Genomic DNA, 12,156 nt, shown 5'->3' on the forward strand with positions numbered 1-12,156 from the left:
CCACATAGGCTTGCCATATGTCCTCTTTTTCCAGGACATGCCCTCTTTTTCATGGGTAGAGTCATCATAGCCAACCATAGTCGGCAATTGTGTCTTCTTTTTTGCTCTTCAAAATATGGCAACCCTAAACACACACGCAGGTTTTTAGCTTGCATTTTTTTGAGCATTGTATTTATTGTTTGGATTTGTGTGGACACTCCTAGGCTGCAATCCTCTTCCCCACTTTCCTGGGAGCAAACTCACACTGAGCTCAGTGGGACTTACTTCCGTGTGTGGGGGGGGGGCACACATACACACACACACACAGAGAATTGCGCTGCTACTTGCATTGTGGTTTGCCTTAATACTGTTCATGAGGACTAAATGAGCCTTCTTAGTGATGTACGTCCGGGTATTAATTTCTCCCAGCAAGCCACCGTTTGGTCTCTGTAGCACAAGGAAAGGAAAAGAAAAGAGAACTCTTGTGGCTTGATAACTGGTTCCAATTCTCAACGAGTTAACATGGTGATTTCCAGCCTCTTTCAGATTACAGCTGTTAAAGCCAAGCCTCTGTTTGAGATGCCAGCTCACATATTGCTAATGAGAGGTTTTGATGACTCAGGGCTGTGGAGGCTGGCTTTGTTGTGACTGAGACCTTAGGCTGACTCAATGCATCCGACTGCTATCGCTCACCAAAATAAATACTCAAGTGAGGCTGCCCTGATTTGGAGCTGAATTGGGCAGCTGGACCCCTGGTTACATACATAGCTCTGGGAGCAGCACAGAATGATCTATTGTGTGGTCCAGATGAGATATTTGCACACCACATTTTAATCTCTCTGCATTCGTCTCAGAGAAAGCACATCTCTCAAGGCCAAGTAAGTATGATGTCTGAACAGCGATTCGAACCTGGGCTGCATCCTTATCCTTTATCCACTTGTACCTTGAAGTGGTAGTCCAGTGATGGGGAATCAGGCTCACTCTACAGAAACCACACCATTCTTGTAGTACAATCCTAACCAGAGGCTATTTTCCTAGAAAAATAAGCGCCGGAGCTCACCATGAACACCTCTTAGAATGGCAATGGCACCCACCTGAGATGTTTAGGAAAGCTAAAATGGGGTGGCTACGCTGCACATGCGCTGTATGGAGCAGTGTTTGAACACCATGATCCTCTGCAATGCCGGCACTCAAGCGCCGGCAGCGGCAAACCATGAGCAAGCCGTGGAGTGGGTTGCTGGCGGCGGCAGCGGCAGGATCCTCAGCGATCCTCGGTGCTCCGCAGCTCACCTGCTCAGCGCGCTCTTTGCTTGTTCCTGGGCAAGGGGCAGGCCAGAGAGAGGGGCGTCAGCGGTGGCCGTTGATGACCCTCCCTGGCCCGCCCCTCACCCAGGAACAAGCAAAGCATGCACCAAGCAACATTGGGGCCTCCACAATGGCGGTCGCGCCGCGGCAGCAGTGGCCGTCGGAGGTGGAGGTGGGGAGGCGGCGCGGTACCCCCCCCCCCAGAGTGGAGTTTGTGGCGGACCGCCCCCATCACCCCCCTTGCTACGCCCCTGCCGCCACCTTCAGAATTTCTGGGTTGTGATGGCCTCTGTGAGGACATCCTCTGTGGCAGCCCTAAAGTTGTGGAATTCCCTCCCCAATGAGGTACATCTGACTTCTTCACTGTACAGATTTCGGTGAATGCTGAAGACTCAGTCTGTACCCTGGCCTTTGAAACCCGAGATGTCTGTTTTCAAGGGGCAGGTTTATTTCTGTGACTGTAATCTGTTTTTAATGTTTTTAATCTTCAGTTTTAAATTGTTTTAACTGCTCCCGGGGCCTGTTGGTGAAAGACGGGTAACAAAATTGACTGTGATGTCGGTATTAATTTTAAGGAAAAAGAAGGGAATTTTGCTGCTGAGCAACAGAGCAGCTCACAGCATTTAAATTATTGGCCCCCAGTCTAGGCTAGGCTATCTGCAGGCCAGTCAGATGAAAAAGTGCCCATATGCTGTTTTCAGAAGAATGGCCTGAAGGAACCATTCCTTCCTATCAAATCTCGATAGCTCAGTGAGTTCAAGAGCAAAAGTACAGTGCCAAAGGGCCCCAGGTTTGGAGAAACATCATCTGATAAAAGTTAAACTTATGCTATCCTTAACTCAGGTGCTCTCTTGCTGTGCTGGACACAAGAATGCCAAATTGGCCCTGCACACAGTGCTCTATTTATTTCCATTGCAAACCTTGAAGTGCATATTGTTCTTGAAGCTTAAAATGCCAGCAAATCAATACAATTCTTTCCCCACCACCCCGGCTTATCTGAAGCAAATTAATAATGAATAGCTCAAGTGAGCTTTCATTATTTATAGGGAAACCGGTAGTCCATGAATAGCAAAATGAGCTGCTGTGTCTTTCCCTTTCTTGCTAACATTTCTCAGAGAGCCCTTTTCCTTTCTGCTCCAAACATTTAAGAGGCACGCATAAAAGCAGTGATCCCCAAACTCGGGGGAACCGGGGGCCACATCAGCAGGCCATACAGTCAACCCCCTACAGCAGGGATGGGGAAATTCTGGCCCTCCAGATGTGAAACTGTGACTCCCATCACCCCCTGACCGTCACCCATGCTGACTAGGGCTTATGGGACTTGGAGTGGCAAGGGAAGTTAGTAGGGCAAGCAAGAGTGCTAAATCGGTGTCTCTGCAAAATCCCCACCTGGTTACTCTTGCTTACCGTATTTACAGGAGTCGAATGAGGGACCCAGGTGGCACTGTGGTTAAACCACTGAGCCTAGGGCTTGCTGATCAGAAGGTCGGCGGTTCAAATCCCTGTGACGAGGTGAGCTCCCGTTGCTTGGTCCCAGCTCCTGCCAACCTAGCAGTTCGAAAGCACGCCAAAAATGCAAGTAAATAAATAGGAACCACTACAGCGGGAAGGTAAACGGCGTTTCCGTGTGCTGCTCTGGTCCGCCAGAAGCGGCTTTGTCATGCTGGCCACATGACCTGGAAGCTATATACCGGCTCCCTCGGCCAATAATGCGAGATGAGCGCGCAACCCCAGAGTCGGTCACGACTGGACCTAATGGTCAGGGGTCCCTTTACCTTTACCTAATGTGCCTTTGAATCTAATGCACCCCTCAATTTTCAAAACCCCGAAACAAAAAAAAGGATTTCCTGGAGAATGTAAATGCGACATCAAATCTAGTGCACACCCTAATTTTTACATTTGAGTAAATACAGTACTTCTACTACCATCACTTGAAAGACCCCATTGGATCTTTCTAAATCTGAGAAGTTATGGGAGAGAGATGGGGAGAGAGAGGAAGGCTTGCATTTTATTTTATTTTTGCCTCTGTTGAAAAATATCTAGTGCTAGAATTGAGTTTTGCTCCGTTTCATTTGCGCTAAGAAGATAGATATGATTCCATTTTGGAACTCCTGGGTTTGCTTTGAACTTGTCCTTGTGCCTATTTGACTTCTTTTCCTTCCCTTTTCTGAAGCGTAGCTCAGCTTTTCAACGAAATTAGAAGTTGCCTCGATAAACCACATGGCAAGCTGATTCCATTTGTACACACTTTGTTTTAAGTGGGGGGAGAAATAACGTTTTAATTTCTGCTATCTTGTAATATATCTAAACATAACATAGCACGGCATGAAATTGCAATTGTTACCTTTGGAAATTCTCTTCCCTGAATGGTAAGAAAGATTAATGCCGGTGAAGTACAGAGATGTTTCATGGGTTAGTTGATATCGGTTCCGCATCTCATTTCTGGAAATGTTGTCACATGCCTGTGATTTAGGATCTGTTAAAAGCGCCTGAAAGAAAAACCCTCAAGAGGAATAAAGCTATGATGGAAAGAGAGAGAGAGAGCTGTAGGAGGAAAGCATTAGCTCAACAACTATTTGGATTATGTGTGGGTTGGAATGTATGGTTGCGGCTGTATACATATAAATATACAGTATGGGACAGGGAACATCAACAAATATGAAATGACAGCTGTCTGACACTTCACTGTTGCATCTAGTTACACGTTGTAAGTCCCATGCTTCTGGTACATCTGTGTTCAGCAAAAGAGAGAGCAGAGCAACAGTTCTTTAAAACTAAGGCTGCGTGCACACCATACATGAGAGCCAGTGTGGTGTAGTGGTTAAGAGCGGTAGACTTGTAATCTGGGGAACCAGGTTTGCGTCTCCGCTCCTCCACATGCAGCTGCTGGGTGACCTTGGGCTAGTCACACTTCTCTCAGCCCCACCCACCTTACAGGGTGTCTGTTGTGGGGGAGGAAGGGAAAGGAGAATGTTAGCCGCTTTGAGACTCCTTCGGGTAGTGATAAAGCAGGATATCAAATCCAAACTCTTCTTCTTCATACAGATTTATCTCAAGAATGCTGGGAACTATAGTTTCTTAATGGTGCTGTGTGAGGCAAACGACAGTTCATGCATTTCATGGCTCCCCCACCCATAGCAGCTGTTTTCCGACTGGTGCCCCCAGAACTCTCTCAAAATTTGAACTATGCCCACTGGTCCAAAAAAAGAGTGGGTGACCCCTTGTTCAAAGCAATGTTCCTGGTAAAAATGACATTGTGTTGAGAGAGAAGCAGATTTGTAAATCTAATAATAATACAGTGGTACCTCGACTTACGAACGACTTGACAACCGAATTTGTCGACTTACAAATGGGGCAAATGGCCGCACACTTACGATTTTTTCAACATCCGAACGGAAACCGCGGCGGTTTTAGATAGGGTTTTTTTGACTCACGAATTTTTCCATTTCCAATGCATTCCTATGGGAAATCGTGTTTCCAATGGAGCTTTTCGACTTACGAATTTTTCGACCTACGAAGGTGCCTTCGGAACAGATTAAATTTGTAAGTCGAGGCACCACTGTAACAACATCAATAATAATTTTTTATTTGTACCCCGCCCTCCCTGGCTGCTAACTCAGGGCAGCTAACATCATAAAACTAACACAGTATACAAAGAACATAAGAACAGGCAATCAATTAATTAAAATACATCTTAAAATTAGTTCAGAGCAAATCAAAATCTGGACAGATGGCAGTCCATGGGTAAAATTGAGAGTGGTTAATATTCTCCAGGGCCAACTGTTACCACTGGTCTTATAAATGACCTGTGGTGGGCTAGGGGGCCTCTTTAATGTTTGTTCTTATACAGAAAGAAAAGAATCAGATTGAACCCCGACCAAAGGCCTGGTGGAACAGCTCCATCTTGCAGGCCCTGCGGAAAGATGTCAAACCCCACAGGGCCCAGGTCTCTTATGAGAGAGCGTTCCATCAGGCCGGGGCCACGACCGAAAAGGCCCTGGCTCTGATCGAGGCCAGTATAATCTTCTTGGGGCCTGGGATCTTTAGGGTGTTATTATTTGCATACTTTAAGGTCCTCTGTGGGGCATACCAGGAGAGGCGGTCCCGTAGGTATGAGGGTCCTGGGCGGTATAGGACTTTAAAGGTTAAAACCAGCACCTTAAACCTGATCCTGTACTCCACAGGAAGCCAGTGCATCTGGTATAGCACTGGATGAATGTGCTCCCGCAGAGAGGACCCCGTGAGGAGTCTCATTGCGACATTCTGCACCTGCTGGAGTTTCTGGGTCAGTTTCAAGGGCATTCCCACGTAAAGTGAGTATTGTGGCACAGTGCAAAATTCTCTCCCTTTTAGTTTGTGCTCACGCCAGTGAGAGCTGGACCATAAAGAAGGCTGATCGCCGAAGAATTGATGCTTTTGAATTATGGTGCTGGAGGAGACTCTTGAGAGTCCCATGGACTGCAAGAAGATCAAACCTATCCATTCTGAAGGAAATCAGCCCTGAGTGCTCACTGGAAGGACAGCTCCTAAAGCGGAGGCTCCAATACTTTGGCCACCTCATGAGAAGAGAAGACTTCCTGGAAAAGACCCTGATGTTGGGAAAGACGGAGGGCACTAGGAGAAGGGGACGACAGAGGACGAGGTGGTTGGACAGTGTTCTCGGAGCTACCAACTTCAGGCTGACCAAACTGTGGGAGGCAGTGGAAGACAGGAGTGCCTGGCGTGCTATGGTCCATGGGGTCACGAAGAGTCGGACACAACTAAATGACTAAACAACAACACGCCAGTAAACCTAAGAGCGTGAAAATGGATTTGGGAGTGAAGTCTTAAATCCAAGGTGGTGAACCTCTAGCTCATAAGTGGAATGTAGCCCTCAAGGTTTTGCTTTCTAGGTTGCTCTCCAGCTATTGAGTACTTGCTCTAGACTGAATTTATCACTTTCTCCAATCTGCACTCTCAAGTGCAAATGCCTGGCTGGAATGTCATTCCCTGCAAGCATCCCAGAAAAACTGGGACATCCCGTTTTTTATCGCGAGAGATAACGGAGACCATTTTCGTTGCCACGATCTCGCGTGATTCCGCAGTGTGATTCCCCCCCAAGAGCACCTTTTTGGGGAGGGTTTGGAATATGTCCTTGAACTGAGATCATGCCTCTTGGTTGTCTGAATAGATGATAATGAGTATGGGTGTGTAGAAACCTGTCTTTTGCATGGCTGTACTCATAGAGTGATAAAAATGTTCTGGGTGGCAGCAAAAAATGGCTGCCACGGACAACAGAGAGAGAGAGAGTTGTGGCCCTCAAGCAGGGAAGTGGTTTCTTATCCTCGTCTTCTGGGATACCGTTCTAAATCAGGTTGTTGCTTGTTAGTAGGTACCGTGCAATGAGATCTGTGCATATTTGTGGCAACACACAATAGTACACAGCCCAGGAATTGCTCACTTGTTCACAGTTTCCCACCTGGTCATTTGCAGGTTAGAGGTGAACTTGGAGCATTGAGGAAATAGGTCAGAAGAGTGGACGGCAGTGCCATTGACTTCATATTTAATTCATTTAGCAGAGCAGGATCATAAAGAGGAAGAAATGTCAAACGTCGAGATTGCTATAGCAACCTTCAATTTGCTGCCGTGTGGATTTACTGTCCATGTCTTACCTTTTATGCTGGTCCCCCCCCCAAGATCTTCAAAAATAATGTGTGAGCCCTTAGATCACTGGGATTTTCAGACGCCCTCCAGGCTTTTCTCTGCTACTGAGAGAATTTCTCTATTTTCTGATAGAATCTGGGAAGTCTATCTAGAACTGGGAGCCAATTATCAGAGAACTGCTAACTGCATTCCTTTCTGGAATTCACAGGTACCTGAATGGAGTTGTCTGCCTGCTGTGGCCTTGTAAATTAAGATGACAAATTAAGGCCTCATCCACATTATACATTTCAAGCAGTGTCATACTACTTTAGGCAGCCCTAGCTTCCTGCCAAGAATCCTGGGAATTATAGGGTTGCTGAGAGTTTTTAGGAGACCCCCTTTCCCCTCACAGAGCTACAATTCCCAGAGTGCTTTCACACTCAATCCCTCTTCCCAGGGAACTCTAGTTAATTACCCCGTACTTTTCCGTCTATAAGATGTCCCCATGTATAAGACACCCCCTATTTTGGGGGACTCAAATTTAAGAAAATGGGAAAATTGCCCAGAGTTGTTGAGCTTTTTTGGGGCGGGGGTTTGCCCAGAGTTGTTGAAGGACGACAATGGCGATCGTGCGCGTCAACGAGCCCACCAATCATAGAATCATAGAGTTGGAAGAGACCACAAGGGCCATCCAGTCCAACCCCCTGCCAAGCAGGAAACACCATCAAAGCATTCTTGGCATATGGCTGTCAAGCCTCTGCTTAAAGACCTCCAAAGAAGGAGACTCCACCACACTCCTTGGTAGCAAATTCCACTGCCGAACAGCTCTTACTGTCAGGAAGTTCTTCCTAATGTTTAGGTGGAATCTTCTTTCTTGAAGTTTGAATCCATTGCTCTGTGTCCGCTTCTCTGGAGCAGCAGAAAACAATATTTCTCCCTCCTCCATATGACATCCTTTCATATATTTGAACATGGCTATCATATCCCCCCTTAACCTTCTCTTCTCCAGGCTAAACATACCCAGCTCCCTAAGCCATTCCTCATAAGGCATCGTTTCCAGGCCTTTGACCATTTTGGTTGCCCTCTTCTGGACACGTTCCAGCTTGTCAGCATCCTTCTTGAACTGTGGTGCCCAGAACTGGACACAGTACTCCAGGTGAGGTCTGACCAGAGCAGATTACAGTGGTACTATTACTTCCCTAGATCTAGATGCTATACTCCTATTGATGCAGCCCAGAATTGCATTGGCTTTTTTAGCTGCTGCATCACACTGCTGACTCATGTCAAGTTTGTGGTCTACCAAGACTCCTAGATCATTTTCACATGTACTGCTCTCAAGCCAGGTAAATCGTCTGCATGCAATGCAACAGGAGCTGCAAATCACATACCCTATTGCCACAGCAGCCCTGGATGCATCCATAAATCACTCACAAAAACACCGCTGGCATTCTCTGCCACATGTGTCTCACCAACCACCCTTGCCTCTGATGCACTATCCGTTTATAAGACGATCCCCCTATTTTTGAGGTTCTTTTCCCAGAAAAAAAAACTTACCTAATGCACAGAAAAACACGGTACAGTGGTACCTCTACTTATGAATTTAATGTGTTCCGAACGCACATTCGCAAGTCGAAAAAATTTGTCAGTAGAATCCCATAGGAATGCATGGGGAGAAAAAAAATCCGTAAGTCGAAGCAACCCTATCTAAAAATTCATAAGTAGAAAAATGTCCTATCTAAACCGCATCCAAGATGGCGGACGGAGCTCCATTCGTAAGTAGAAACATTCGTAAGTAGAGTTATTCGTAAGTAGAGGTACCACTGTAACTCTTTTTACTTGTGCAAAAGATTGTGCTAGACTGCAAAAGCGGGAACTTGTAGCCCTCCAGTTTTGCTTGCATTGCCCATGCTAGCTAGAAGTGATGGGAGTTGGGAGTTCAAAAACCTCTGGAGGGCACCAAGCTCTGCAGCCCTGTGCTACAGCTTCCACAAACTCTTCCAGAAGCATGAAAATGGCTTCCGATTATACCAGTGTGCAAAATCATCTCTTGGCATGAACACAAGTATTTGCAGAACAGTGTTAATCATTGTTTCCATTCTGCTTGTGGGTCTTTGGATCCAGACATTTGCATAGAACTCTGTTGGTTCTTCATAGCACATAGAGCCATAGATCTATATCAATATAGAGAGTAAAAGAAATAAATGGCACGATAATTAATGTGTAGGGGTTGATTTATGGCTTAAATATATGTTGGTTTCCTCCGTTCATTCTTTGTCATTTGTTGAGCATGTAACGTTAGATAGGAGATAATAAATTGGCCGGGTCATGTGGAGTATTTATAAACACAGGTATAAGGCAGGCAGATAATATGGAACTGTTGAGAATATCCTTTTGATAACTTTTATTTTTTTAAACGTTGTTTAATTATCTTGGAAAGGAAGTTTAGTTAAGGCTTGAACCATGTCCAACAGCATAATTCTTCCTTTAAAAGCCTCTTTTCCCTGATAAACATGCTTTTACTTACAGATGAGAGGGCTGATCTAGTTGCTTGATACGCAAATTGATCGCAGTTTCCCCCCTCCCTCAGCTGGATGTGTTTAGCTGTTCTGTTTCAAAGAAAATTAGTCATAGGAAATGACCACTTTAGATTTCACAGAAGAAAGAGAATTTGTCTAAGTTAAAGAGGGCCTGGGTTTTTCAGCTACGCAATCCTTACATTTCAATAGAGAATTTTCCTCCTTTCTGAAAAAAGAGAGGCATTTGTTTCAACTTGCCTGCTTGACCTTTTCTTTTCCTGACTGGTTCTAAAAATCCAGGAGAAAAACTGAGGACCTGCCTTTTTTTTATGATGTACTGAGAGATGATTTAGCTCCATCTGGTCTAAGGTCAGATCTGGTCCTACCACTAGACAGAGTGATGCAGTGGCCTCAGGCAGCAAATATACCTAAACATTAGGAAGAACTTCCTGACAGTAAGAGCTGTTTGACAGTAGAATTTGCTGCCAAGGAGTGTGGTGGAGTCTCCTTCTTTGGAGGTCTTTAAGCGGAGGCTTGACAGCCATCTGTCAGGAATGCTTTGATGGAGTTTCCTGCTTGGCAGGGGGTTGGACTGGATGGCCCTTGTGGTCTCTTCCAACTCTATGATTCTATGAAACAGGGCAGGGAGGGCTAGTGAGATGTTGCAGAACAGAGCTGTGTGTGCCATGTGGTCTACACTGTGTCCTCTAAGCTCATCTGCTGCCTACAGGTGCTGTGGAAAACACTGTCCCATCACCAGTGTCTAAGTAAAATTCGACAACAGGTTTAGTTGGTTTCTGGACATAGAATGCCACCTTGTCCTTTGACTCAGGCAGCGAAACATCTTGGGCCAGCCCCCTCTGAAGGAAGCAGTGATGAGGCCGCTCTTGAAGAAGCCCTCCTTTGATGCCCATGATCTGGAATGTTATAGGCCTGTGCCCTGTCTTCCATTCTTGGTTATAGTCATTGAACAGTGGCGGCTGAGCTGTCATTTCTGGATTAAACAGTTTATCTAGATTAGGCATCCCCAAACTGCGGCCCTCCAGATGTTTTGGCCTACAACTCCCATGATTCCTAGCTAGCAGGACTAGTGGTCAGGGAAGATGGGAATTGTAGTCCAAAACATCTGGAGGGCCGAAGTTTGGGGATGCCTGATCTGGATCAATTTCAGACCAGCTTTAGGGTAGGGTTCTGTACTGAGACAGCTTTGGTTGCCCCGTTGGAAAACCTACATTTAGGAGAGAGGTGGGAGAGTGAGACTCCACTGATTCTCCTGACTCTTTCCCTGTGTACCTTCAGCTTCTGAAGTGACTAGCAGTGCTGGGAGCCTCACAGTCCTGTTGCTCCACTCCTGCCTTGCTGGGAAGATCCAAAAGGTGGTTCAGGAAGGGAGCTGCTGTTCCCCTGTTTAGGAGTTCACTGGTGGAGCTAGCCCAGTGGAATGAGATGCAGGGATCTTTATGAGCACCACAGTATCTTATGATATCCCCTGGCTGACAATTTGTTTCCAAGCTAAGTTCATGGTCCCAGTGCCATATTTCAAAAAGTAAATACCAGTACTGTACCTGAACGTTGTTGAGCTGATGTGAGCCCGAGGTGTCTGAAGGAATGCCTCTTTCAAGATACTTGTTCCCAACAGTTAAGATCCGAGTACGAAAAGTTTTTTGTTTTTTTTGCAGTCCCGTCATCTGTTCGCGAGAGAAAGAAAATGAAAGTGACAAATGGATTAGGTTTTGGTAACAAAAAACCCGAATGGGATAATGAAACAGAAATCTTGCAAACCCTAGAGGGCGGTCTGTTCCATACGACACTTCCTGAGAGTGAGACTTAACATGTGTGTGCCATGTGTGTGCCACAGTTCAAGAAGGATACTGACAAGCTGGAACGTGTCCAGAGGAGGGCAACCAAAATGGTCAAAGGCCTGGAAACGATGCCTTATGAGGAACGGCTTAGGGAGCTGGGTATGTTTAGCCTGGAGAAGAGAAGGTTAAGGCGTGATATGATAGCCATGTTCAAATATATAAAAGGATGCCATATAGAGGAGGGAGAAAGGTTGTTTTCTGCTGCTCCAGAGAAGTGGACATGGAGCAATGGATTCAAGCTACAAGAAAGAAGATTCCACCTAAACATTAGGAAGAACTTCCTGACAGTAAGAGCTGTTCGACAGTAGAATTTGCTGCCAAGGAGTGTGGTGGAGTCTCCTTCTTTGGAGGTCTTTAAGCGGAGGCTTGACGGCCATCTGTCAAGAATGCTTTGATGGTGTTTCCTGCTTGGCAGGGGGTTGGACTGGATGGCCCTTGTTGTCTCTTCCAACTCTATGACTCTATGATTCTATGATAGTGGGAATTAACACATACCTATGGGGTTTCCTGTGCATGTAAACTAGGTAGATAGGACGCAGGTGGCGCTGTGGACTAAACCACTGAGCTTTGCCAATCAGAAGGTCAGTGGTTTGAAACCCCACAACCAGGTGAGCTCCCATTGCTCTGTCCCAGCTCCTGCCAACCTAGCAGTGCAAGTAGATAAATAGGTACTGCTGTTGCAGGAAGGTAAACGGTGTTTCCGTGCGCTCTGGTTTCCGTCACGGTGTTCTGTTGCGCCAGAAGCGGTTGAGTCATGCTGGCCACATGACATGGAGAGCTGTCTGTGGACAAACGCCGGCTCCCTTGGCCTGAAAGTGAGATGTGCGCTGCAACCCCATTGTTAACCGTCCAGGGGTCCTTTACCTTTACCT

The 12,156-nt window shown here is 46.2% G+C and overlaps 1 protein-coding gene across 3 annotated transcripts in view; it reads left to right on the forward strand.

The window, feature by feature from the left end:
- ARHGAP24 (Rho GTPase activating protein 24) overlaps window positions 1–12,156 on the forward strand; it is a 343,081-nt gene that overhangs the window by 51,270 nt on the left and 279,655 nt on the right. The window contains exon 2 of one of the 3 annotated variants that reach the window (XM_035112151.2): window positions 5,469–5,597. The exons of the other annotated variants lie outside the window; for them this stretch is intronic. The gene's annotated coding sequence lies outside the window, so the exon portion shown is untranslated. The remainder of the gene's footprint in view (window positions 1–5,468; window positions 5,598–12,156) is intronic. 3 annotated transcript variants of the gene reach the window in all.

This window comes from Zootoca vivipara, chromosome 9, assembly GCF_963506605.1.
Source record: "Zootoca vivipara chromosome 9, rZooViv1.1, whole genome shotgun sequence".
NCBI classification, from domain to species: Eukaryota; Metazoa; Chordata; class Lepidosauria; order Squamata; family Lacertidae; genus Zootoca; species Zootoca vivipara.